This window comes from Mustela nivalis, assembly GCF_964662115.1.
Source record: "Mustela nivalis genome assembly, chromosome: 5".
Lineage (NCBI taxonomy): Eukaryota > Metazoa > Chordata > Mammalia > Carnivora > Mustelidae > Mustela > Mustela nivalis.
Window position 1 is genome coordinate 78,587,356 of NC_139024.1, and position 24,955 is coordinate 78,612,310.

The window sequence follows — 24,955 nt, forward strand, 5'->3', positions numbered from 1 at the left end:
TTTCTTGATTGGATTATTTGTTCTTTGGGTGTTGAGTTTGCTAAGTTCTTTATAGATTCTGGACACTAGTCCTTTATCTGATATGTCGTTTGCAAATATCTTCTCCCATTCTGTCAGTTGTCTTTTGATTTTGTTAACTGTTTCCTTTGCTGTGCAAAAGCTTTTGATCTTGATGAAATCCCAATAGTTCATTTTTACCCTTGCTTCCCTTGCCTTTTGCGTTGTTCCTAGGAAGATGTTGCTGCGGCAGAGGTCGAAGAGGTTGCTGCCTGTGTTCTCCTCAAGGATTTTGATGGATTCCTTTCGCACATTGAGGTCCTTCATCCATTTTGAGTCTATTTTTGTGTGTGGTGTAAGGAAATGGTCCAATTTCATTTTTCTGCATGTGGCTGTCCAATTTTCCCAGCACCATTTATTGAAGAGGCTGTCTTTTTTCCATTGGACATTCTTTCCTGCTTTGTCGAAGATGAGTTGACCATAGAGTTGAAAGTCTATTTCTGGGCTCTCTATTCTGTTCCATTGATCTATGTGTCTGTTTTTGTGCCAGTACCATGCTGTCTTGATGATGACAGCTTTGTAATAGAGCTTGAAGTCCGGGATTGTGATGCCACCAACGTTGGCTTTCTTTTTCAATATCCCTTTGGCTATTCGAGGTCTTTTCTGGTTCCATATAAATTTTAGCATTATTTGTTCCATTTCTTTGAAAAAGATGGATGGTACTTTGATAGGAATTGCATTAAATGTGTAGATTGCTTTAGGTAGCATAGACATTTTCACAATATTTATTCTTCCAATCCAGGAGCATGGAACATTTTTCCATTTCTTTGTGTCTTCCTCAATTTCTTTCATGAGTACTTTATAGTTTTCTGAGTATAGATTCTGTGTCTCTTTGGTTAGGTTTATTCCTAGGTATCTTATGGTTTTGGATGCAATTGTAAATGGGATTGACTCCTTAATATCTCTTTCTTCTGTCTTGCTGTTGGTGTAGAGAAATGCAACTGATTTCTGTGCATTGATTTTATATCCTGACACTTTACTGAATTCCTGTATAAGTTCTAGCAGTTTTGGAGTGGAGTCTTTTGGGTTTTCCACATATAGTATCATATCATCTGCGAAGAGTGATAATTTGACTTCTTCTTTGCCGATTTGGATGCCTTTAATTTCCTTTTGTTGTCTGATTGCTGAGGCTAGGACCTCTAGTACTATGTTGAATAGCAGTGGTGATAATGGACATCCCTGCCGTGTTCCTGACCTTAGTGGAAAAGCTTTCAGTTTTTCTCCATTGAGAATGATATTTGCGGTGGGTTTTTCATAGATGGCTTTGATGATATTGAGGTATGTGCCCTCTATCCCTACACTTTGAAGAGTTTTGATCAGGAAGGGATGCTGTACTTTGTCAAATGCTTTTTCAGCATCTATTGAAAGTATCATATGGTTCTTGTTCTTTCTTTTATTGATGTGTTGTATCACATTGACTGATTTGCGGATGTTGAACCAACCTTGCAGCCCTGGAATAAATCCCACTTGGTCGTGGTGAATAATCTTTTTAATGTACTGTTGAATCCTATTGGCTAGTATTTTGTTGAGTATTTTCGCATCTGTGTTCATCAAGGATATCGGTCTATAGCTCTCTTTTTTGGTGGGATCCTTGTCTGGTTTTGGGATCAAGGTGATGCTGGCCTCATAAAATGAGTTTGGAAGTTTTCCTTCCATTTCTATTTTTTGGAACAGTTTCAGGAGAATAGGAATTAGTTCTTCTTTAAATGTTTGGTAGAATTCCCCCGGGAAGCCGTCTGGCCCTGGACTTTTGTTTGTTTGGAGATTTTTAATGACTGTTTCAATCTCCTTACTGGTTATGGGTCTGTTCAGGCTTTCTATTTCTTCCTGGTTCAGTTGTGGTAGTTTATATGTTTCTAGGAATGCATCCATTTCTTCCAGATTGTCAAATTTATTGCCGTAGAGTTGCTCATAGTATGTTCTTATAATAGTTTGTATTTCTTTGGTGTTAGTTGTGATCTCTCCTCTTTCATTCATGATTTTATTTATTTGGGTCCTTTCTCTTTTCTTTTTGATAAGTCGGGCCAGGGGTTTATCAATTTTATTAATTCTTTCAAAGAACCAGCTCCTACTTTCGTTGATTTTTTCTATTGTTTTTTTGGTTTCTATTTCATTGATTTCTGCTCTGATCTTTATGATTTCTCTTCTCCTGCTGGGCTTAGGGTTTCTTTCTTGTTCTTTCTCCCGCTCCTTTAGGTGTAGGGTTAGGTTGTGTACCTGAGACCTTTCTTGTTTCTTGAGAAAGGCTTGTACCGCTATATATTTTCCTCTCAGGACTGCCTTTATTGTGTCCCACAGATTTTGAACCGTTGTATTTTCATTATCATTTGTTTCCATGATTTTTTTCAATTCTTCTTTAATTTCCCGGTTGACCCATTCATTCTTTAGAAGGATACTGTTTAGTCTCCATGTATTTGGGTTCTTTCCAAACTTCCTTTTGTGGTTGAGTTCTAGCTTTAGAGCATTGTGGTCTGAAAATATGCAGGGAATGATTCCAATCTTTTGATACCGGTTGAGTCCTGATATAGGACCGAGGATGTGATCTATTCTGGAGAATGTTCCATGTGCACTAGAGAAGAATGTGTATTCTGTTGCTTTGGGATGAAATGTTCTGAATATATCTGTGATGTCCATCTGGTCCAGTGTGTCGTTTAAGGCCTTTATTTCCTTGCTGATCTTTTGCTTGGATGACCTGTCCATTTCAGTGAGGGGAGTGTTAAAGTCCCCTACTATTATTGTATTGTTGTTGATGTGTTTCTTTGATTTTGTTATTAATTGGTTTATATAGTTGGCTGCTCCCACGTTGGGGGCATAGATATTTAAAATTGTTAAATCTTCTTGTTGGACAGACCCTTTGAGTATGATATAGTGTCCTTCCTCATCTCTTATTATAGTCTTTGGCTTAAAATCTAATTGATCTGATATAAGGATTGCCACTCCTGCTTTCTTCTGATGTCCATTAGCATGGTAAATTCTTTTCCACCCCCTCACTTTAAATCTGGAGGTGTCTTCGGGCTTAAAATGAGTTTCTTGGAGGCAACATATAGATGGGTTTTGTTTTTTTATCCATTCTGATACCCTGTGTCTTTTGACAGGGGCATTTAGCCCATTCACATTTAGGGTAACTATTGAGAGATATGAATTTAGTGCCATTGTATTGCCTGTAAGGTGACTGTTATTGTATATGGTCTCTGTTCCTTTCTGATCTACCACTTGTAGGCTCTCTCTTTGCTTAGAGGACCCCTTTCAATATTTCCTGTAGAGCTGGTTTGGTATTTGCAAATTCTTTCAGTTGTTGTTTGTCCTGGAAGCTTTTAATCTCTCCTTCTATTTTCAATGATAGCCTAGCTGGATATAGTATTCTGGGCTGCATGTTTTTCTCGTTTAGTGCTCTAAAAATATCATGCCAGCTCTTTCTGGCCTGCCAGGTCTCTGTGGATAAGTCAGCTGTCAATCTAATATTTTTACCATTGTATGTTACAGACTTCTTTTCCCGGGCTGCTTTCAGGATTTTCTCTTTGTCACTGAGACTTGTAAATTTTACTATTAGGTGACGGGGTGTGGGCCTATTCTTATTGATTTTGAGAGGCGTTCTCTGAACCTCCTGAATTTTGATGCTCGTTCCCTTTGCCATATTGGGGAAATTCTCCCCAATAATTCTCTCCAGTATACCTTCTGCTCCCCTCTCTCTTTCTTCTTCTTCTGGAATCCCAATTATTCTAATGTTGTTTCGTCTTATGGTGTCACTTAATTCTCGAATTCTCCCCTCGTGGTCCAGTAGCTGTTTGTCCCTCTTTTGCTCAGCTTCTTTATTCTCTGTCATTTGGTCTTCTATATCACTAATTCTTTCTTCTGCCTCATTTATCCTAGCAGTTAGAGCCTCCATTTTTGATTGCACCTCATTAATAGCTTTTTTGATTTCAACTTGGTTAGATTTTAGTTCTTTTATTTCTCCAGAAAGGGCTTTTATATCTCTCGAGAGGGTTTCTCTAATATCTTCCATGCCTTTTTCGAGCCCGGCTAGAACCTTGAGAATTGTCATTCTGAACTCTAGATCTGACATATTACCGATGTCTGTATTGATTAGGTCCCTAGCCTTTGGTACTGCCTCTTGTTCTTTTTTTTGCATTGAATTATTACGTCTTGTCATTTTGGCCAGATAAGAGTAAATGAAGGGGCAAGTAAAATACTAAAAGGGTGGCAACAACCCCAGGAAAATATGCTTTAACTAAATTAGAAGAGATCCAAAATCGTGAGTGGGGAGAAAGGGGATAAAAAGAGGTTCAAAAAGGAAGAAAGAAAAAAAAAGAAAAGAAAAAAAATTTTTTTTAAAAAAAGAAAACACCTGAGAAAAATGTAAAAAAGAAAAAATATATATATTAGATAAACTAGTAAAAAATCGTTAAAAAAGAAAAAGGTAACAGTTAAAAAAAAAAAAATTTTACCCGAAGGTGAGAAGAAAAAGAAAAAAAGAAAAAAAAAATGAAAAAGAAAAAATTAAATTAACTGCAAGACTAAAAAAAAATCACAGGAAAAAAGCCATGAGTTCCGTGCTTTGCTTTCTCCTCCTCTGGAATTCTGCTGCTCTCCTTGGTATTGAAACCGCACTCCTTGGTAGGTGAACTTGGTCTCGGCTGGATTTCTTGTTGATCTTCTGGGGGAGGGGCCTGTTGTAGTGATTCTCAAGTGTCTTTGCCCCAGGCGGAATTACACCGCCCTTACCCGGGGCCGGGGTGAGTAATCCGCTCGGGTTTGCTTTCAGGAGCTTTTGTTCCCTGAGCGCTTTCCGTAGAGTTCCGGAGGACGGGAACACAAATGGCGGCCTCCTGGTCTCCGGCCCGGAGGAGCCGAGAGCCCAGGGCCCCACTCCTCAGTGCGCCCTCAGAGAACAGCGCCCAGTTATTCCCGTCTGCCTGACCTCCGGCCGCGCTCCGAGCTCACCGAGCCTGCGACCGGTTCAAGGTAACACCGAGCTGTGAGCTTACTGTCGGCTCTGTCTCTGTAGCCGGCTTTCCCGTTCCAATACCCGCAAGCTCTGCGACACTCAGACACCCCCGATCCTTCTGTGACTCTGCGGGACCTGAGGCCACGCTGACCCCGCGTGGGCTTCGCCCCGGTTTAGCCTCTGGACTGATGTCCCTCAGCGGAACAGACTTTTAAAAGTCCTGATTTTGTGCGCGGTTGCTCCGCCGCTTGCCGGGAGCCGGCCCCTCCCCCCAGGGTCTATCTTCCCGTCGCTTTGGATTCACTTCTCCGCCGGTCCTACCTTTCAGAAAGTGGTTGTTTTTCTGTTTCCAGAATTGCTGTTCTTCTTCTCTTCGGTCTGCCGATGGATTTTCAGGTGTTTGCAATCTTTAGATAAGCTATCTAGCTGATCTCCGGCTAGCTGAAGTAGTCTCAGCTTGCTACTTCTCCGCCATCTTGACTCCTTGCAGCTGATTCAGATCTTAATAATAAATAGACTCATGCATTATTTTTTTATTTCATTGATACTTATTCTATAACAAGCTTTTATTTGTATAAATTATATATTTTTAAAATTTTATATCTACACCTGAATATTTAAAAGTCTTTATCATTTAAGAAATGGGAAATTATATGTTTAAATTTATTATTAACTTTACAGTGAGAAACAATGTACTAGAGAGTCAGACTTCTCTGTGGAAGTCCAAAGCTTGAAATTCCTCTCATTTCAGAAGATATAATAGAAACAATAGTAATTATAAAATTCTACTGCCCTTTATTTTGTACCTGGTGATTCCATTAAGCTGCTTTTCTAGAAGAGAGTTTCTTACTCATTACTACAAATCAGAATCTCTTAGGTTGTTTATATAAAGTATAATTTCCAGGGCCTTACCCCCAGAGATTCTGATGAGTGAGTCATATATGGAGGCCAGCAAGCTGTGATGCCAATAATCAACACGGGTAATTCTAACTTACCCAGTATGTGTCATGTGGAAGTCACTGTTCTAAAAGTAAACAAAAACAAAAACAAAACAACAACAACCAACACAGCAGATACCTGCTTATAGTGAGGATTAACAGAATTCCAAGTACAGGACTCTGTTAAATGCAATTTAATACATTTTAATAGAGTATGATGGAAAGCTGATTACCTCCAAAGAGTTTCTAATTATTTTTAAGCATTAAACACATCATATTCTGGCAAAAGAAAAAGTACTGCATTGCAATTCAGATTTATGAATTTTCTTCACAATAAGAGCTAATTACAGATTTCCTGCTTCTGAGAGAAACACACAGATAAAGCTTCATTTTTAAAAAGTGTCCTTTAATCAATGCAATCAGTCAACAAATATTAATTGAATACCTTCTTTACATAAGAGATTGTGGAACATGATCAGAATAACATTTTCATAGATTTTAGGAAGTTTATGGTCAGTCTCTTTGTTGTTCATAGGCATATAACCAAATAAATGTAATGCTAACTAAATGTAAGTTCTCCTATATCTTAGAATAATGGATATTTATTGAGTATTCAGTATATGACAGTGATCACTGTATTTGGGAATAACATGCATTATAAGTTTAATTTTCAAAAAGTGATGACATAGGCATAACTGTATTATAATATAATAGATGAAGAAATAAATATCTCCAGATACTAAATGGTGAAGGAAGATGGGCAACTAGCTTTCTCTAGCTTCAATGCTTGAATGCATTCCTCTATATAAATAGATATATCAGCATCCAAAAGAAATTTAAATTATAGTCAATTAATTTTCATTGAAAGGGGACAAGATATAATGGAAAAAGAAGAAAAGTCCTAAAGCTAGAGTGTATGTACAGATGGTCATTGAGTTATGATTGTTCAGTTTATGATTTTATGACTTTATGATGATGTGAAAATAATATGCATTTAGTAGAAAAATACCTTTGAATTGTGAATTTTGATCTTTCCTCTGTCTAACAACATGTAGTACAATACCGTTATTTATATGGGACAGTGTCCATGAGCCACACTTCATAGTCACTCATGTGATCATGAGGAGAAATAATTGATAAGCTTACAACTATTCTGTACACATGCAACCATTCTATTTCCCATTCTCAGTACAGTATTTATTAAATTATATGAGATATTTAACACTTCATTATAAAATGGGCTTTGTGTTGGATGACTATGCCTAACTGTAGGCTAATGTAAGTATTCTGAACACCTTTATGGTAGGCCAGGTTAAGCTATAATGTAAGTTAGTAGTATTAAATGCATTTTTAACATGGTATTTTCAACTTGTGATTGATTTATCAGGATATAACCTCAAAATAAGTCAAGGATGATTTGTACTTGAGATCTGCACAATTTGGAAAAGTAGAGGACATTCAAGCAAAAGAAAATGATGTGAGTAAAGATGTCCAGGAACATGTTGGAGGTATTTGGTGTGTCAGTTTATAAAATGTTTTGAATAGGTTTAGAAGAAAAGGGAATCAAGTAAAGTCTTGATTGAACCTTGAATGTTGGGCTAAGAAATCTGAAATACATCTTATCTCAAATTGGAAGCCATTTTTATTTTATCTTGGGGGATAAAAATAATATACTTAACAAATAATTACTAGCTGATCCTCTGTTCTAAACTCTATGGTAGTTATTGGAGGCACAATGAAGAAAAGATAGACATAATCACTAGTCTCGTGAAGTTGGCATTATGGTGAGTTTAAGAAGTAAATAAGCAAGATGATTATGAATTATAATAATTATCCTAAAGGAAACGAGGTTTTAAAATAGAAAAAAACTTAGAGCAGAAGGGGAACAACATATGTGCTTTAGGTTGAGAGGAGAGGAGGTGACATATAATCTAGTGGATAAGAATAAATTTGCCACGCAGTGTGAGGAGATGTAGCATATTAGGAGATGGAAGGTTTTGTAAAGACTGAGGAAAAGAAGTCATTTGGAAGTTGAAGAAAGATAAAAACAATACCATGTTACTGGAGCTTCACAAAAGAGATTAAAAGTGGCTCAAAATAAATGTATTAGAAACAAGGGCCAAATCAGGCCAGGTTTATTGTCATAGTAGAATTCCAGATGTGTTTGGATGCATCAACTAGTTTTAAGTAAGAGAAAAACATGGTTCTGTTCTCTTGTTTGTAAGATCTCTTTGCTTCTCTGTGTGGAATGGTTCCAGATATGGAATGATAATGGCCTAGTTTAGTTTGATGGTGCCTTGAAGCACATGAAGCACATGTTCCAAAACAAGTATACCTATCAGAAACAGGAAAAATACTTTTTACCAGTCAACTAAAGCTTACACTTAAATGTCTGATCTTACGTATATGTGACCAAACATTTAATATAGGCAACTAGAATGTCATTTAGTTATGTAATACCATATACCAGCCCCAGTGATTATATTAGGGAATTCTGTAGTTTAGACATTTGGGTATAAGTCCTGCTTCTCCACTTAGCTGTGTAATCTTGGAAAAATTATCTGAACTATTTTGGCTTTGATATCCTCCAAAAAGAGTAATGTATGATATATATGACAGATCTTCTATGAGAATTAAGTGGAATAATACCTATTTCACAAAGTACATGTCATTGAGTAAGAGATTGGGAAATGTTAGCTAAGGCTCAACACTGTATATTGATAATAAGAAGAAAAATAAAACTTAGTTTTTCTTTTATAAGCAAAATAATTATATATGCTTTCCTTCTGAGATTAGTAGGGTAGTTTAAAAAAATTAACGAAGTATGTGTCATGAGGCATGGCCCCAAATGACTGTGTAATCTCATTCTGGGTCACTCCAGACTGATTGTCTGTGTCTCATATAAAAAAGGACAAGGCAACTATCTTCAAACCCAAATTTCAAATTTCTCTGAAATGACTTCTCTGGTGTTGAGGTATGAGAGTTCATAAAATAATCATATTTTTCATGTTATAATAAAGTGTTAGCTTTATTTCTGAAAAAGCTGGAAAAGAAAGTTCATTCTTATAACCAATGCAGTGGTATAGACATAGAAGGGTCTTTGTCCTAGATTTGCAGTTACTACTTCCTAATCTCGTCATAAATTGGTCTTTTCTCCCATAACACAGGACCATCAGAGCTGGAGAGAAGCCCCAGAATTTTCACCACTAAATAGTAAGAGTAGAATTTCCATTTTATTAGTTGGCTTTCCAGCATATAATCACAATGGGATTCCTGAATAGGAATCTTGTCACATGGTGCTGGCTCCAGAGAGGGAATAGGAACAGTGCTGTATCAGATATGATTATTATTAAGATCAACTGGAAGCAACAAGTTTGAGAACTTGGTATTAGAAGAATAGTAACTGATGTGCACAGATGATGTAATTAAAAAAAAAAAAAAAGGCCAGGTTTGGAGACATTGCCTGGGGTCATGAATAATAATTTGATTGAGGTAAGGTGGAGGGCTTAAGAGGAATGGGGAATTGAGCTTCCTTTTCCTGATGCTTATTGAAAGTCTTAGGGGCATGTTAACTGGTTGAAAAATATACAGTTCAGCCTCACATTGCTTCCTTCCCCCCCCTTTTTTAAATACTGCTATACCCTCTTTTTTCTTGGAGTAGGTCCTCCTTGTTTCTAGTTAGAGTTGGCCATATTCCCCCTAACTCTGACTTTCCCACCCAAACTCAAAAGTTTTCATTCATTCATTTATTCACAAATAATATTTATTGAGTGCCTGCTATATAACTACCTACAGTTCTAGATTCTAGTGATATAACAATGAACAATAAACAAAAATCCGTACTGTAATCAAAATTACATTTGAGGAAGAAAGAGAATAGAGAATTAACAAGATTAATATTTCAAATATATGATATGATAGGGATTAAGGAGGGCACTTGTGAGAGCACTGGGTGTTGAATATAAGTGATAAATCACTAAATTTTCCTTCTGAAACTAATATCACACTACATGTTATCTAACTACAATTTATTTATTTATTTTTTTAAAGATTTATTTATTTGACAGACAGAGATCACAAGCAGGCAGAGAGGTAATCAGAGAGAGGAGGAAGCAGCCTCCCCTCTGAGCAGAGAGCCCAATGCGGGGTTCGATCCCAGGAACCTGGGATCATGATCTGAGCTGAAGGCAGAGGCTTTAAACCACTGAGCCACCCAGGCATCCCATCTAACTACAATGTAAATAAAATCTTGAAACATAACAAAATAAAATAAGGTTAAACAATTAAAATCAGGTATTAAATTTTTGTAACATAATAGAACATGGATATACACGTTTTCTTTTGACTTTTTTAGCTTTGGACTTAGAGTTTTCCATTTTATTTAATGTGAAAAATGGACTGAATGATAAACTGAGGGCTGAATAAAAATTATTTTAAAAATATATGTTGTGATAGGTAGGTACTAAAAAATTAGAGGGTGGAGTATATGAAGTTAGTATATAGTTAGCTGTGGTTTATGGTTTAGATAGGGGGACCTGGAACAACTTCACTGAGAAGAAAACTTTTGTGTCAAAAGTTGAAAGAGGGCAGGGTCAAATACAATACAGTGAAACAGTGGGTGCAAAGATCCTGCAGAGGGAATGTATCTGGTATAATCAGCTGGTGTGTTTGGGGCAGAGTGAGGGGAGACATATTATGAGAAAGGTTAGAGTGGTAAATGCAGGAAGGAGCACACATTTTATAAAGCTTTGTAGGTTGCCTGTCTTAGTCTCCTGAGTCTGTTATAACAAAATGCCATTGATTGGATAGCTTAGGAACAACAGAAATTTATTTCTCACAGTTCTGATGGCTGAATGTCTGATATCAACAGCCGGATTCTTGTGAAGGCCCTCTTGAGGTTGCAGACTACCGACTATTTGCTATATCCCTCACACAGTGGCAGGGCAAATTAACTCTCTGGAGTCTCTATTATTAAACACTAATCCCATTCTCAGAGGATTTACCTTCACTGTCTAAGCGCTTCTCTAAGGCCCCAACTCCTAAAACCATCACCTTGGAGGTTAGGTTTCTTTCTTTTTTTTTTTTTTTAAGAGTTTATTTATTTATTTAACAGACAGAGATCACAAGCAGGCTAGAGGCAGGCAGAGAGAGAGAGGGAAGCAGGCCCCCTGATGAACAGAGAGCCCGATGTGGGGCTTAATCCCAGGACCCCAGGACCATGACCCCAGCCAAAGGCAGAGGCCCCAACCCACTGAGGCACCCAGGCACTCCTGGAGTTAGGATTTATATATAGGAGTTTTGAGGGGACATACATGTTCAGACCATAGTAGTGCCATAAGAATTTTGGCTTTTATTTATTTATTTGTTTGTTTGTTTGTTTTTAAAGATTTTATTTATTTGACAGACAGAGATCACAAGTAGGCAGAGAGGCAGGCAGAGAGAGAGATGGAGAAGCAGGCTCCCTGCTGAGCAGAGAGCCCGATGTGGGACTCGATCCCAGGACCCTGAGATCATGACCTGAGCCGAAGGCAGCAGCTTAACCCACTGAGCCACCCAGGCGCCCTTGGATTTTATTTAGAAGTCATTTTGAAAGTATTATTTCTGATTCCCATAGAGAGAAACAAAACAGTAAACAAAACAAAAAATAAATAGCTAATAAAAATAGCAAAATTTTCAAAATCATCCACAAATGATTATTGTCATTGTCTATCTTTTAAAATATCTCATCTTGTCTTCCTATTTCTTGCTGAAGTTTATATGAAATTGAAACAATAATAAAAGTGAGTTACTACTCATTTAGGTACTTATGGCTCAAATGTGAAATTTACATTACTAAAACTTCTTGGATTAAGTGTCATGAGTGTCTTATGACAAAACTTTTTCTTATATTGAATATTCAATTTGTGGGATGGAAGCTTAAGTTTGAATTTTTCCATCGATCTAATCCAGTTTGTAGCCTCCTTCTACTTCCAGCCCTCTAGCTGTGTGTCATAGTCAATAGATACAGTTGATTTTTTTTAAGATAGTGTATTTTGATATGGTATATTTGATTATATATTTCAATGGTCATTACATATTGATCTTCTGTCTAGAAACTTTTAATTGGCATAAGCTCTTTGTCAAGGCATAATCTTTTCACCACACCTTCATGCTAATCAAGGGCAATCCAGGTTTAAATACCATATCTCCCTTTACTTTACCTTAATGTGGGGATCAAATGCAACAAAACAGCGGCTCAAAACAGCATTTCCAAAGGTTTATGATAGCCTTAATTTATAGAATTTTACTTTAAAAATTGCATTGTGTATGGAGACTGTAAAGTCTGTTTCCAATATCCCTGTGGAAACATATAGTCACTGAGGTTTGAAATATCTTATTCTCAAAGAGTCATAAAATGCCTATAGCATAGGGACTGCATGAAACAACACATTGGAGAGAATTTCTGATATAGTGAAAGTCATAATATTGACTTCAATAGAAAGTTTGAAAAAGAATATAGTAATTTTATGTCCTGGTTCCAAGAACACCAAACTCAACTGGAAATATAAGGTTGTGCAGCTACAATTAAAATACAGATAATATTTTCTAGAAGAAAACATACTTTCAAGTTTAATTTGGGGATATGGATTGTGTGGGAAAACTAAACCATCCTTTATGTTCAATTCACTTAGTAGATATTTTATATTAATGTAATGCTTTTTGGAGAAGATAAGATATAGTAAAAGAACAGATATTCTTTCATTCCTTTATTTTTAATCATCAGGATGTTATTGAACTAGAGGCAAATGAAATTCTATAGCTGAAGGTAAACTCCAATAGGTCTACCATAGTGTGGGTACAGTAATGTCATGACACATAGAAGTATCTAGTAAATATATTAGAATGTAAATAGATACTATTTTTGTGGTTTAGTTTTCATTTTGTAGTTAATGATTTTCCATTATTTTTTAAAAGATTTTATTTATTTATTTGACAGACAGAGATCACAAGTAGGCAGAGAGGCAGGCAGAGAGAGAGAGAAGGAAACAGGCTCCCTGCTAAGCAGAGAGCCTGATGTGGGGCTCGATCCCAGGACCCTGGAATCATGATCAGAGCTGAAGGCAGAGGCTTTAACCCACTGAGCCACCCAGGCACCCCTGATTTTCTATTACTTATAGGTTCCCGGGAAAGAGATTATCTGTAACCTTGAATTCACAGGTAGAATTTTATTACATCCAATCCAGAAGTTTTCATACCTGGATGAAAATGAGAGACATTTAGGGGGGCTGCTAAGTCATATGGATGCCTGGACATGCCGCAGACCATTTGAAATGAAATCTTGGGGCAAAGACTGGTGTCTGTATTTTATAAGGAGATTCCCAGTGAGAATTAGGAATCATTGACCTAACATACATTGTTCTTACATCTAATTAAACCCATTTCCACCAGTTTTCCCCATGAGGAGAGTATTTTATCAACTTTTATAGAATACCTCTACACATATTTAAAGCCAACTATATCAGTAGTCTCTCCATTGCTCATGTATTCATAATTCATATTAAAGGAAGATATGAGACCTGAGTAGAGTTATGATATGATTTTGTAAATGTTTTTATTTGACAAATGAGAACAGTGAGGCTGAGAAACATGAGATGACTTGACTATGGCCTCTGGTGAACTGGTGGCATTATTGCCATAACCTCAAGAACACACACTTCTGCCTTCATTGTCCACCGTTCTTTTTCATTGCATTATATACTTGAATTAGTTTATGATTTCCTAAATGTTCTACTTTTTAATCTTTTTAGAAATTCAGCATCTGTCCTAAGTTTTAGGTGAATAGTATAGGGAATTAATATGCAGTTTCTCTAATCCATACAGTATATTTACTTTCTTATTAATCCTACTGATTCAAACTATAATCTGGACTGATCATTACATCTTTTTCTACTAGGTTAACACTTTTCTGTATAGTCCTCATTTGTTGTATAATTTCTACTTCTTTCAACTTTAAATTATGCTATATTTATATTTTGCTTTGTATTTTTCTATATATTTCTTTATACTTGTGATCTTAAACTAAATAAAATTTTATATCATAATCAATGATTTTTATATTTTTTATGCTAAGCAATAAAAGTCAATATTTTTCTGATGTTCAATTTTATAAATTCAAGTTATCTGAAATATGCAAGGTTTTCACTTATATAAATCAATGGTGTCTCTATAAACCATGTATGATTTTAATAAAAGTCTATTCCTCATGGACTCTGACATATGTAAGATTTAGCTTTTACAATTTAAATGCCCCCACAATTTCTTTATCCAAAATTAATTATATTTTTTTCTCTGAATTTCTGTAATTTCAGTACTACTATAAAAGCACCTCTGGTTTACAAAACAGTATGTAAAAATTCAGTTTATTAAATCAAAGATACCAAAAGCTAACTTATCCTAGTAGACCGAATTCTACATCTATTTCAGTGAAATTCAATACTTATGACATATGGGCAAAACTTAAATTTTAGTTAAAAGAACATAGCATGTTAACATGATAAAACTGATTTTACTATTTCTGTGATTTAGAAGATACATTGTTTCCTTTTATCCAGAAAAAAAGAATGTCAGACTGAGGACAAAACAACAGCAAATATACAGTTTAGGCTATAGTTTAGTGTCACATTCTTCAATATATATTTAAAATAGAATGTATCAATCTAGAGAGAAAATAAGCTTTTCTAATTAGAGGATCAGAGAAGCTATACCTTAAGGACAGTTTCCTCTGAGATCCTCAAAGTTGGAAAATTGGAGAAAAGAGAACTTCTAGGAAAATTAAGAAGGAGAAGAGCCAAAAGAAAGTGGTAGTTGCCATCAGAAACACAAGAGTATAAATTACAGGAGTGAAGTGAGAAGTACAGTGCCTGTCACAATAAAGAAAGCAGGGAAAAAAGATCTCTTGAGAAATCAAGAGATGAAGGGAAAAAAGAACTTTGAAGAAATCCCAGAGAATTTAGCTAAACTCATTCAAACAAAGAACAATAACTATATGAATGTGTAAAAACAGTAACACTAGCATAAGAGGCATTTTGACTCTGAAAGAGGAAAAATTAAATGTATTTTATTACTTATATATATTTTTTGAAGTATAGGATGTACTCAGAAAAGTGCACAAATCATAAGTTAATTCTTGATAGATTTTCACAAAGCGAACACCTGTGTAACAAGTACTCAGTTCAAGAAATGAAATTCTATCTATATTCCATAAGGTCCCTTTTTGCTCCCTTCTAATCGCTTCCCACCTGTAGACCAGCTACTTTTCAATCTCTCATATCACGACGTAGTTCTGTGTTTGAACTTTATGTAAATGGAATAATAAAATGTCTTGTTAGTGTATTTCTTCTGTCTCTTAATATTATGTTTATAAGATTTGTCCTTACTGTTTCTAATTGTAATGTGATTGTTCATATTGATATACAACATCCTATTGTGCAAATATACTTCAGTATAATTACCCAGTTTTTTTATCCATTTATCCAGTACACATGAAGATAGTTAGCAGGATGAGGACATTATGCATAGTGCTACTCTGAACATTCTAGAGATTTTGTCTTGGTAAACATATGTTTATTTTTTGAGTATACATTTAGGAGAAAATTGCAAGTTTATAGTGATGGACATATTTAGATTAAATTGAGTTCTAGTATACCATTATGGAATTAATTTGCATTTTCCTAATGAAGTTGAGTTTGTTTTGTTTTTGGTATATTTATTAATCATGGCCTATTCAATTCATAGTTTTAGATTGTGTTTTCAAATTTTATTCATTAAGTGTTCTTTGTATATTCTAGAAACAACTTATTTTTATGATATTTGTATTGTAAATATTTATTTCATTCTGTTGATTGGCTTTCTTCCCTCTCAGTGATACATTTTGATGAGCAGAAGTTGTTATTCTTAACATAGTCAAATATATCCATAGTAGTACTTTTTGTGCCCAATCATAGAAATCTTTGCCTTATATGCTCCTGTGATATCCTCTCATGTTTTCTTCTTCTATTGTTTTGCCTTTCATATTTACCCATATTATCAATATGGACTTGATTTCTGTGGTATGAGGTAGGAATTTCAGAATTCAATTTATCTACCTGGAGAGCTAATTGACCCCAAAAATGTTTTTGAAAAAATTATCCATTCTCCCCTGCACTGCAGTGCAACCTTGCCATAAATGCAGAAAACGTATAAAATGAATTGTTTCTGAACTTACTTTTCTATTTGTAGACCTGTTTGTCTGTCTTTGTACTGATTTCACACTGATTTAATTACTATGGTCTTAACAATGAATCTTGATACTTGATGGTATAAGTCCTCAAACTTATTTTCTGTCCCTTAAGGTTACCTTGTCTATTCTTTTCCTTAAAAACGTTTTATTTATTTATTTATTTATTTATTTATTTATTTGATTATTTATTTATTTTGAAGGAGAAAGTTTATGTGCATGCACAAGTGAAGGGGGTGGATTGGGACAGTCAGAGGATGAGGGAGAGAGAGCATCTTAAGTAGATTCCACGCTCATCATGGAGCCCAACCTGGTGTTTGGTTTCATAACCTAGAGATCATGACCTGAACAGAAATCAAGAATCAGATGCTTAACTGATTGAGGCACCCAGCTGCCCCTACTTATTCTTAAACCTTTGCATTTTCATATAAATCGTAGTAGAAGTTCACCAACATTCATAGCAAAATACCTGATTGAATTTTTAAGTGTAATTGTGTTAATTCAGACATTGATTTGGGCATAATTAATGTACTTAATGTTGAATCTTCTAATCCACAAACATGACATATCTCTCCACTTACATATTTATTTTTTTAATTTTTAAAAATATTTTTATTTATTTATTTGTCAGAGGTGAGAGAGAGAGAGAAAGAGAGGAGGGAGGGCACAAGCTGAGGGAGTGGCAGGCAGATCAGGGAGCCTGATGTGGGACTCGATCCTAGGGTCTGGGATAATGACCTGAGCTGAAGGCAGATGCTTAGCCAACTGAGCCATCCAGGTGTTCTTCTCTCCATTTATCTTTTAGTTGTTAGCCCCATCAGGTAGAAGAATTACCCCTTCTAAAGAGGGCTGCTTTGCCCTCTGTGATTTCCTTCACAGAGGAGGTATATATCTAATAAGTGATCAGTGTGGGAGGATAAAATGCTGTCCATATCAGACAACTCTGGAGTCATATCAAGTTCCCATGGGGTCAGCTGAGGTTGTCACTATACTTATATTATAGCTTGACTTCTTCCTCTGCCTAAATCCTGCTTCCCTTCCTCTCCTTATTAGACATTGTTGCAGGACTTCATGTTTCTGTGACTGTAAAGAAGATAGAGAGAGAGGGAGGAAGAGAGAAATGGGGCGGGAAGAGAGAAAGAATAAGAACCACAGAGAAGCCAACAGAGTCCTAACACACTGAGTCACCAAATTAACCAATGTTGGGACTATTTATCTCCAGAAACACTGGTAGGTAAGATCCACTAATAACTCCCCAGGGTTTAAGCCACTTTATTTATTCTATTCCTTGCAGTATAAAAGTATCAAAAAATTAACTTCTCTATCAGATTTGTTTCTCCATTTTCTACATTTGGGTGGTAAGAGAGAAACTTTGAAAAGTCTTACTGAAATCCAGACTCATGCTATTATATTTCCTACACTTCCAGTTGAGTTTGACTTTAAGTAAAATTGTAATAATATGGCTTTTTTAATTGAATTAATGATTCATATATTATTATATAGTTCTTATTTCTGTGTAATTCTTATTAATAAATTTAACAGGTTTTAAAAACAAATGTTAATATAATACTTCTTATTTTCAGTAAGACAAATTGCTTAGGATCAAAATTCAGATCTAAAATGTTTTGAGTATACAGTCCTCTGTTTTTAACTAGGCCAGCCATTGAAACATCTACCCAGGCTTAAGGAACAGTTAGAATAACAGTTTAATCTTTACTTTAATTACTCAGAAGTCAATGTAAAGACTATACATGAAATCAGGATTTCAATAAAGCAGAGGCTCTCTACTGCTTCCTTGACGCCTCATGGAAGCAAGCTCCAAAACAGTTTGAGATTACACTTGGGCTTCATAAATTTTTACAAACTTTAATTTGTTCATGGGGAAGGAATGAGGGAAAACATCAGTATATAGGGGTCTGCTGTTTTACTGTATCAATTTTTTTTTCAGCATCTTGGAGACACAGTTCTGCATTTTGTATCATCATTGGCCACTCAAGTTTTAAGGCCATTAATGTTTTAGAATGAGGCCAACATGATTAGTATTTCTCTTAGGGATAAAGCAATTGAGAAAGATAAAAAGTTACTTTGCTTCCTGAATTTGAATTGGTCTTAAATGTAGATAATTTTGTAAATGTTAGCTCCTTCTGATCTTTCCTTTTTTGTCCTTTGCATGTGAACAATTCTTTGAAATTTCTTTTAATTTTAATGGACATTAAATGGGCAGGCTGAGTTAGTATTCTGATTTTTCTTGTTTGTTTTTTTAGCATGCTTAGTTTTTCTACCAAGAATTTTAAATGATATGCTCTCTCTCTCTCTCTCTTTTTTCCTACCTTACTTTTTTTTCCCCCTGTAATATTCTTTTTAGTCTGAGTGTCTCAGGGTAATGAAATTATAAGCAATTCAAAAATGTACTATATTCACTTTTTTAAACTGGTCTTCTAGGAGATTTAGAGCTATCTAGACATTGCTAAGCACTCTTCAAGTTCCAATAATTAAAATACTAATATTAAAGTTAAAAAATCGAATATATAAAGACTTCTTTATATATTTTAGAGGAGAGAGAGAAACAGAGTGAATGAGCATACAACTGAGCAGGGGGGAGGGGCAGAAAGAGAGGGAGAGTAAAACCCAAGTTGATTCTGCACTGATCATGGAGCTCAATGCAGGATTCAATCTCACTACACTGAAACCATGACCTGAGTGGACACTAAAAATTGGTTCTCAACCAACTTCTCCACCCATGTTCCCCTCAAATAGCTACTTTTCATAATGCTAATAATGCATAACACTTTGTGATACACTGTGGATACAATATAACAAGGAGAGAGACTTTACAGGAATGTACTCCCAGAGAAAAGAAACAACCAAAAATTGAAAATTTAAAACAAAATGGGGAGAGTAGATGACAGAATATCTCTGCCATTCTAAACTCACCTCATGACACTGACATACCTAAATAACAGTCACATCAGTGCAATTAACTCAGAAAATGACTTGAAGACTGGTTGAACAGTCTTTCTATAGGTTTCAGTGGTAGAGAGGAGGCCACATAGAAAAGGGTAAGAGGGGTGGGGTCATGGCAACAAAACAAACTCTAGGTGAGATTAACTAATGGGAAGAGAAGCACAGAAAAGGGAGAGGAGTGGACCATATACCAGACACTTCAGGCACAAAGGGATCTGCACTGGGAAGACAAATTTCCATATCATTTGGCTTTGAGAACCAGTGGGGCTTCACTCTGGAAGTTTTTAATAATCAGAAGGGCTTAATTTGAGGCACTTTAAAAATCACTAGGTTTAGCTCTGGGAGAGCTAGAGGGTAATGCCTACATAACAAATAACCCCACAGTGATACAGCATTGAGTAGCAGTTTGAAAATTACCTTGGGTATTATTTACTAATTTCAGAATGTGTGCTGGAGGGGCAGGGATCTTTAGGAAACTTCTCAAAGAGCAAAAGTGCTTGAGGGTGACATTTCTGTCTGTGGCCCCAACCTCTTCCCCAAGCCTAGATAGCTGGACATTTGTGAGAACCACTCTCCACCTATCTTCCTAATATTGTGAACACTGTCCCTCATTCTTTTGTGAATCTTCCTCATCTAACCTACCTTGCTTGGTGGGCATCCCTCCAAAGTGGGTCCTGCCACATCACAACCTGCAAGCAGACACTGCTGGTACTGGCACTACCTCAAAATGACTCCTGCCCTCAGGAGAAGAATACAGATAGGCAACAGACACATGAAAAAATGCCCAATGTCCCTGATTATCAGGGAAATGAAAGTCAAAACCACAATGAGATACCAGTTTACATCTGTCAGAATGCTAAAATTAAAGACAGGAAATAACACATGTTGGTGAAAATACAGAGAAAAAGGAACCCTCGTGCATTGTTGGTGGCAATATATATTGACACAGCTACTGTGGAAAAGAGTCTGGATGTTGCCTCAAAAATTTAAAAATAGAATTACTATATGACCTAGTAATTCCACAACTATGTATTTGCCCAAAGAAAACAAAACAAACAAAAAACTAATTTGAAAAGATATATGCACCCCTATATTTATTGCAACGTTATTTGCAATAGTCAAGATATGAAAGCAAACCAAGTATCCACTGATAGATGAATGCATAAAGAAGATGTGAAGTATAGAGAGATAGATAAATAGATAAAGATGTGTAATGGTATATTATTTGGCCATAAAAAAGAATGAACTCTTGCCATTTGAAACAACATGAATGGGCCTAGAGGATATTAGGCTAAGTAAAATAAGTCAGTCTGGAAACGATAAATATCATACGATTTCATTCACATGTGGAATTTAAGAAACTAAACAAATGAACAAACAAACAGAAAAAGACATAAAACCCCCATTCTCTTAAACAGAACAAATTGGTGGTTGCCAGAGAGGAGAAGGGTGGGAGAATGGGTGATGTACATAAAGAGTATTAAGAGTACGTTTATCTTGATGAGCACCAGAAAACACACACACACACACACACACACACACACACACACACACACACACACACAATAAATGAATGGGAAAAAGTCAACAAGTATCCCTGAAGTATAGAATTCATCTATGGTTTTATATAAGCAGGAGTATACGAATAAGTTTATTATGTAAGTAATACTTATATATAAACACACACACATGAATATTAGTACTGTGATCATTAAAATAGTCCTTTTTGAGAGGATCAAAAATATCACAATGTCACTTTTGACCTATTCACTGAAGTTCTTTGAAATCTTAATATTCTCAATAGTGTCAAATTTACTAAGACAAACCATAATTTTTTTAACAAAGGGTAAGTGCAATCTAGTGAATAACTAGTCAAATGTAGTTGAATAGTGCTACATTTATTTGACATCAAGGTGTGACTGTATGGTGGCAGTTTACACATAAGCTTGTGGATGTATCTGGAATGCCCATGGATGCAACTGGGAGACCTGTGTGAGCATTAAGAATTAAGAAGGATTGGAGGCAGGATAGTTCAACAAAATAATTCCCTATGATAAGTCCCTTTGAAAGGGAAAGTTGAAGTGAGGCAGTCTTATAAGGTAGAATGCTAAAGTTTTGAATATGACTTCCTAAAGAAATTTGAGTAAGACTTAGTTTTTTGTAGGAGAAAGGGCACTGCATATGCTTTCTAGGAGTTGAGAGATACACTGGTTAATGCATGTTTTGGTGTTCAGAGTTTATAGGACCCTTCCTAAAGTCTAAGTCTATAAAACCATTGATTTCTTCATGGATTGGAAATCTAGCACTGAAGACAAAAAACAAACAAAATACAAACACACACCAAAACCACCAACAAAAATCAATATATTTCTGTACTTTTGCATGCAGTAGAAATATCTTGATGTCAGTATTTATTACTCCTCTGGATTTTGAGGGGGAACACTTATTTTAATGCACAATTTTAAATAGCTTACTTACAATGTGAAAATCCATACCTCTACTCTTCCTAACCATTTTGATTGTCATCTGCTCCATTATCTTTAAATAAGACCAGTTACAAAGCAAAACCTGGCAAATAATACCAATAGAGGGTTTAATTTCCCTTTGAGATTTATTTCAATAACAAGTTCTAAATTATAATTATAATTGCTACTATTACTTTAGAAATTCAAGTTAGTTAACTCACAGTGTAGTTTTGGTTTCAGGAATAAAATTTAGTAATTCATCACTTGCATATAATACTCAATGCTCATCCCAACAAGTGCACTCTTTAATACCCATCACCCAATTAGCCTACCCACCATACAACCCCTCCAGCAACCCTCAGTTTGTTCTACTAACTATAGGGTCTTTAATGGTTTGCCTCTCTCTGTTTTTCTTATTTTATTTTTCTTTCTCTTATATTCGTCTGATTTATTTCTTAAATTCAGCATGTGACTGAAATCATATATTTGTCTTTCAATGACTGATTTATTTTATGTAGCATAATACACTAGTTCCATCCATGTTCTTGCAAATGACAAGATTTCATTCTTTTTAATGACTAATATTCCTCTGTGTGTGTGTGTGTACCACTGTGTGTGTGTGTGTGTGTGTGTGTGTGTGCGTGTGTGTACCACTTCTTCCTTATCCATTCATTAGTAGATGGACATTTGGGTTCTTTCCACAATTTGGCTATTTTTGGTAGTGCCACTATAAACAACATGGTGCATGTATCCCTTCTAATCAGCACTTTTTATCCTTTGGATAAATAGCTAGTAGTGCAATTGCTATGTGGCAGGGTAGTTTTATTTTTGACTTTTTGAGGAACCTCAGTACTGTTTTCCAGAGTGGCTATACCAGTTTGCATTGCCACCAACAGTGCAGAAAGTTCCCTTTTCTCTACGTCTTCCCCAACATCTACTGTTTTCTGATTTTTAAATTTTAGCCATTCTGACAAGTATGAGGTCATATCTTATAGTTTTTATTTGTATTTCCCTGATGATGAGTGATGTTGAGCATCTTTTTATGTTTATGTTGGCCATTTGTATGTCTTCTTTGGAAAAATGTCTGTTCATGTCTTCTGACCATTTCTTAACTGGATTATTTATTTTTTGGGTATTGATTTTGATGAATTATTTACAGATTCTGGATACTAGCCCTTTATCTGATATGTCATTTGCAAATATCTTCTCCCATTCCATCAGTTACTTTTAGTTTTGCTGATTGTTTCCTTTGCTATGAAGAACATTTTATCTTATAGTTAAATTTTGCTTTTGTTCCCCTTGCTTCCAGAGATGTCCCTAGTAAAAAGGTGCAGCAACCAAGGTATAAAAGGAAGCTGTCTATTGCCTCCAATAGGATTTTGATGGTTTCCTGTCTTACATTTAGGTCTTGCATCCATTTTGAATTTATTTTTGTGTATGGTGTAAGAAAGTAGTCCAATTTCATTCTTCTGCATATTGTTATCCAGGTTTCCCAATACCATTTGTTGAAGAGCCATCTTTTTTTCTTCCCATTGGATATTCTTTCCTGCTTTGTTGAAGATTAATTGACCATATGGTTGTAAGCCCATTTCTGGGTTTTCTATTATGTTCTGTTGATCTATGTGTCTGTTTTTGTGCCAGTACTATACCATCTTAATTATTAAATCTTTGTAATACAGCTTTAAGTCTGGGATTGTGAAGTCTCTTACTTTTCTTCGCTTTTTCAACATTACTTTGGCTATTTGGAGTCTTTGTGCTTCCATACAAGTTTTAGGATTGTTTGTTCTAGCTCTGTGAAAATGCTGTTATTTATTTATTTATTTATTTATTTATTTTTTGATCAGGATTACATTGACTGTATAGACTGTTTTGAGTACTATAGACATTTTAATACTATTTGTTTTTCCAATCCATTTGTGGAATGTTTTTCCATTTCTTTGTGTCTTCCTCCATTTCTTTCATAAGTGTTCTATAGTTTTCAGTGTACAGATCCTTTACCTCTTTGGTTAGGTTTATACCTAGGTACCTTATGGTTTTAACTAAATGGGATTGATTCCTTGATTTCTCTTTCTGTTATTTTATTATTGGTATATAGAAATACAACACGTTTCTGTACCTTGATTTTATATCATTTGACTTTGTTCAATTCATGAATCAGTTCTAGCAATTTTTTTTGTGGAGTCTTTTGGATTTTCTACATAGAGTATCATGTCTGTGAAGAGTGAAAATTTGACTTCTTCCTTTCTGATTTGGATGTCTTTTATTTTTGTTGTTATTGTTGTTTTTGTATGACTGATGAGGCTAAGACTTCTTGTACTATGTTGAACAACAGTGGTGAAAGGGGACATCCTTGCTGTGTTCCTGACCAAGGGGAAAAGCTTTCAGTTTTTCCCCATTGAGGATATTAACTATGGGGCTTTCACATATGGCCTTTATGATGTTGAGGTGTGTTCCTTCTAGCTCTACTTTCTTGAGGGTTTTTATAACAAAAATGATGTTGTATTTTGTCAAATACTTTTTCTACGTCTACTGACAGGATCATATGGTTCTTACCCTTTCTTTTATTAATGTGATTTTCACATTGATTGTTTTGCAGATACTGAACCACTACTGAAGTCCAGGAATAAATTCCACTTGGTCATGGCAAATAATCCTTTAAATATACTGTTGGATTTGATTAGCTAGTACCTTGTTGAGAATTTTCACATCCATGTTCATCAGGGATATTGGTCTGTAATTCTCCTTTTGAGTGGAGTCTTTGACTAGTTTTGGAATCAAGGTAATGCTGGCCTAAGAGAATGAGTTTGGGAGTCCTTCTACTTCTGTTTTTTGGAACAGCTTCATAAGAATATGTATTAATTCTTCTTTTAATGTTTGGTCAAATTCTCTTGGAAGTCCATCTAGTTCTGGACTCTCGTTTGTTGGGAGATTTTTGATTACTGATTCAATTGGTTTGCTGGTCATGGGTCTGTTCAAATTTTCTATTTCTTCCTGTTTCAGTTTTGCTGGTTTATATGTTTCTAGGACTTCATCTATTTCTTCCAGATTGCCTTTGTTGGCATATAATTGCTCATAATAGTCTCTTATGATTGTATTTCTGTGATATTGGTTGTGAACTCTCCTTTTTCATTGTGATTTTATTTATTTGGGTCCTTTCTCTTTTATTTTTGATAAATCTGGCTAGGGGCTTATCAAATTTTGTTAATTTTTTCAAAGAACCAGCTCCTAGAGTCACTGATCTGTTTCTTTGATTTCTATATCATTTATTTCTGCTCTGAGATTATTTCCATTCTTCTGCTAGTTTTAGCTTTATTTGCTGTTCTTTTTGCCA